Source organism: Procambarus clarkii, chromosome 57, assembly GCF_040958095.1.
Source record: "Procambarus clarkii isolate CNS0578487 chromosome 57, FALCON_Pclarkii_2.0, whole genome shotgun sequence".
NCBI classification, from domain to species: domain Eukaryota; kingdom Metazoa; phylum Arthropoda; class Malacostraca; order Decapoda; family Cambaridae; genus Procambarus; species Procambarus clarkii.
In genome coordinates this window covers 24,905,051-24,910,050 of record NC_091206.1, presented here as the reverse complement: position 1 = coordinate 24,910,050, position 5,000 = coordinate 24,905,051, and the positions used below count along the sequence as shown (strand labels likewise).

Genomic DNA, 5,000 nt, shown 5'->3' with positions numbered 1-5,000 from the left:
TCTGAGAAGACCGTTAGTATTGGCTGGCTGGCAGGCAGGCAGGCATTTGAGGGTTATTATTTCGCCTGTTGATTGGGGGGAGGGTTGATGTGTTAGGGGGTTTTCGGTTAGGTGTGGTGGTGGTGATTGGTGGTGATTGGTGGTGGTGGTGATTGGTGGTGATTGGTGGTGAGTAGTGGTGGTGGTGGTGGTGGTGGTGGTAGTAGGTGGGAGGGGGGGGGGGAAGGGGAATGATGGTCTGTGGATTCCTTCTCCGTACCCCTTACATATAAGCAAAAACATGCCTTCCTGTGGGTATAGAAACATTAACACAAATTATATCAGTAACTGATATTGTAGCCTTTTAAACAGAAAAGATTTGTACATACAAATACTTTTAAATTATCATTTATTTGTGGAAATGGCATTTACGTCATTAAATTGATACCTCAGCATCAAGTGTCCTGCAGTGGTCCAGTGGTAAAGTGTATATAAGTGATGCGTATTCTTGGAGTTGCGAGTTCAAACCCGGATTAAGCTATATATATATAATATATATATATATATATATATATATATATATATATATATATATATATATATATATATATATATATATATATATATATATATATATATATATATACAACATGTTTTGTTTTGGTTGTTTGTTTTTGTATAAAGCCTCACACACTATATTAAGCGAGTTTGTTTTAAACATGACATACATATTAATTCATTTTACCAGGCCTTATTCCACACAACTCCGTGAATTTCCCGTGGAGCCAGCCATTCAAACAAAAACAAACGAAACAAAACAAAACAAAACAAAAAACATTATTGCCAACAGCATTTGGTGTTCCCAGGCGGTCACCCATCCAAGTACTAACCAAACCCAACGTTGCTTAACTTCGCTGATCGGACGAGAAGCGGTGTTCTCAACGTGGTATGGCCGTTGGCATGAGACTGCCTACACATTGTGGCTAATAACCAACTCTTTTTAGTCATCACGGCAGGATACGGACCTTCTTGTGGTGTCTTAATGGTAATTGTATCCTAACATATTTTTGTCTCCTTGGCATGGATATTTAACATCGTTTATTCAGTCTTGGGTTTATGTTCTTTCGCCATTTACAGACATTTTACATCTACCTACTTCCTCAGCCTACCCTGCCAATTTCTAATGAATTTGTGGATTTTCTTTTGTAATACATACATGTGTGTGCTCATCTGCTCTTCAGTTTTTATGATATTTGTCTCATCTGTCCTGCTTTATGATACTTTTACAAAGAACATGAACAAATGCTTCTATTTTAGAGAAGATATGGGATCCAGGTTTCGGAGCCGTAAAACCAACCGTCGTGATTGGTGGACGAGTTGCCAGGTTGCAGCTTCTGTACCGTGCCGGCACATAAATAGGTTCGGCTCAAGCGGCGGCAGCATCATTCCCCCGTGACTGTCTGAGCGTCTCTCATCACCTTGGTTATCTCATCATCATCATGGTAGAAGCAAAGCCTACCAAGAAGGCTGCGGCTGCTGCTGCTGTGGTGGCCACCACCAGGAAACCTCGCGTCCAGGTTGCTCACCCGAAAACTAGTCAAATGGTTCTAGCCGCGGTCGCAGCACTCAAAGACCGTAAGGGCTCGTCTCTACAAGCAATCAAGAAGTACGTTGTTGCCAACAACAAAGTCGAGGCTGCCAAGATCGCCATTTACATCCGAAGATTTCTCAAGAAAGCAGTGGCTGACGGCATTCTTGTTCAGACCAAGGGAAGTGGAGCTAGTGGATCATTCAAGCTGGCCGTAGCAGAGAAGAGGGCCGTTCTAACTCCCAAGAAAGCCACCACAACCAAGAAACCATCTACAGCAGCAAAGAAGGCCGTGGTAACTCCCAAGAAAGCCGCCACAAGCAACAAACCACCTACAGCCTTGAAAAAGAAGCAGCAGCAGCAGCTTGTTGTTGGGAACAAAAAGCCCAAAATAAAGAGAGCTTCAAAATCTCCCAAACCACCCAAGGCAAAGAAAGCTGTCAAGAAAACAACAAAGGCAAAATAAACGACGACATGCAAGCAGCATGAATACACATGACAATAAACATCCAGGCCTCCCCCCTCAGTGGAGGGGCCTCATATGATTCCAAAAAGAGTTTAGTTTTGTAGACAAATAAATCATTACTTTTGGGGTAGATTTACTCTGTATATTATATATATATATATATATATATATATATATATATATATATATATATATATATATATATATATATATATATATATATATATATATATATATATATATATATATATATATATATATATATATACACACATACATGGGTGAGGTGATATGGTACCAAAGTTTTGGGTGAGGTGATTGACATTTACACAAGATAAAACACGAACCAATGGGAATAAAAACATAAGAATGGAAGTAACTGCAGAAGGCCTATTGGCCCATAACACAAGCACTTCCTCTTGATGCTTCTATATTGGTTCGGAGTCTTGAAGCTATAATATATATATATATATATATATATATATATATATATATATATATATATATATATATATATATATATATATATATATATATATATATATATATATATATATGCACACAAAACTAAATAGTCTTGTTAGACAAATTGCCCCTATTAGAGGCAAGTTGACTAACAAGCCGAATGACTGCAATTGTTTTGAATTTGAGTTAAATCTAACATAGAAATGTAATCAAACCTAACCTAACCTATGCTAACCCAAGCTAAGCTAACCTAACCTAACCTAAGCTAAGCTAACCTAACCTAACCTAACCCAGCAATTCATGATCTTAATATAATACTGTTAATTGGATAAACCAATTTGGAAAGAAATGTTCGAAAATAACAAAATTAACTGTGCTTGTTAGGAAAATTGGGCCTTGCATACTTGTCCCAATAGTGTGGTTCTCGCTTTTAGGTACGACATAAACGTATACCTAAGTTGAGAGAGAAAAAGATTCGCACTCAAACATGCATATCGATTGCCAGTCCTGAATTCTGGGTAGATATTCGTGTCCTCCCTTTTCATTTACCATCATTTGGATACTATCAAAACAGCTCTGAGAAGGATAAAATGAATAAAACGGGTAGCTCACTCATGTAAAAAGGAAGAGTTGGGAAAGATCTCTCTCTCTCTCTCTCTCTCCCTCACCCCCCCCCCCCACCACCAATGATCCTGCTCTGCTAGTATATAACGGAACAAACCTTCCCCCCCCCCCACCCCTCCCTCCCCAATCAGAGTCCCTTTAAGCATGCGAGGATAAAAAATAGATTTCATAAGACCCAATGTGCTAGCTGATATCAAAACAATTTATGTTATCGTCTATTAAGCCCTTCAGTAAAAAAGTATAGGGACCTAATTAGGTCCCGTTTTGAGGTGGTGGTGGGTGGAATCGATGGATTAGCCAAGCTCTTATCCGCCGAATCCGTAGAGGGTACGACCCTGGCGCTTCAGAGCGTACACCACGTCCATGGCAGTGACGGTCTTCCTCTTGGCGTGTTCCGTGTAGGTTACAGCATCACGGATGACGTTCTCGAGGAACACCTTCAGGACGCCACGGGTCTCTTCGTAGATGAGACCCGAAATACGCTTCACGCCGCCACGACGAGCTAAGCGACGAATAGCGGGCTTGGTGATGCCCTGGATGTTGTCACGTAGCACCTTACGATGACGCTTGGCGCCACCCTTTCCGAGTCCCTTGCCTCCCTTGCCGCGTCCAGTCATGGTGTTGAAGTTGTGTGAATAATAAAATTTCGGCACGATTTCCCCAGACTATATCCCGTCAAGCGGACGTACTTGTAGCATGGCAACTCCTAACTCCTGCCTGTCCTTACTTTATGCTTGTACTCGAGCAGAAACACGGCTTTCTCACAACGCTTTCAAAACTGCAGTTGCCTACTCGTCTGTTTCACGTCTCTGTGAAATGACTTTTGCACAAATCCAAAAAATAGAGCAAAATCAGCGATAATAGTGTTTGAGGTGAGCTGCCTGTTGGCTGCAGCCAGAGGAAGGAGGGGAGGGGCAACGGGGTGACGTAGGCGAGTCGAGCAGCCAATGGCGCTCGAGCAAGCGCCTCGAGACGGCGTATATAAGCAAAAATTTTTCGGCGCCATCGCCACCGGCCCAACCAAAGACAAAGCTAATTGGGCAGAGCACAGTAAAAGCTCTGATATCAACAGCCAGAATTACTGCTGGCAATAACCCCCGAGAATTCGTGAGGCTCCTGAAAATTCTGTACAAGGCGAACGGTCTCCCTACCTTCATTGTTCCTGAGGAAGTTTTCAACGCTCCGCGTTCATCTCCAACAACTGACCCTGTAGAGGAGGATGCTGACTCTACATCCGACGACGACGATTCCGCCACTGCAATGCAGCCCTCAGATCCTGTTCGGGTACCTACAGCTCACAAGACTCTGCCTCATGTGACCCCCACTTCTGCATCAGTTCCCGTTACCAACCATGACATCACTGTGAACGCAGCCACGCTTTCTGACATACTGTCAGCTCCTGCTCCACACGCTTCTCCAGCTGCTGCTGTCCCTTCACCCGTCTCAGTGGCGAATTTCGCTGCTATCGACCCTTGGTGTGACCCTATAGAGGGTACCGACTATGCAGCACCTTCTGCTGCAGTACCTACCGCTGTTACACACCCTCCGAGAACTCTACCTTCAAGACATCAACCCTCAAGAACCCAACCTTCAAGAAATCTACCCCAGCGTGTCAACACCCCTGCTCCTCACTCATCTGATGAATCGGATGAGGACGTATCTGTCGGTACACCATCACCCCCAAGGAAAGATCACCTTCAAGCATCAACACGAACCGTGACCACCAAGACCGACAAGCCCAAAAAAAAGAACAACGATCAAAGTTTGGTGAAATCAACAAGAAAGAAGACTCCTAACGAACTGACTTAACATCATCTGACATCAAACCTCCACTGCCAGCTGCTTGCGTTCCCGGCCTCTGTGTGTATTGCAAATGAC

The 5,000-nt window shown here is 43.0% G+C and overlaps 1 non-coding gene across 1 annotated transcript; it reads right to left on the bottom strand.

Annotated features, from left to right (window-relative positions):
- Positions 1-820: 820 nt before the first annotated feature.
- On the bottom strand, positions 821-939 carry LOC138353459 (5S ribosomal RNA). Its single transcript, XR_011223160.1, has one exon. It is a non-coding gene; the product is annotated as a 5S ribosomal RNA (ribosomal RNA).
- Positions 940-5,000: the final 4,061 nt, after the last annotated feature.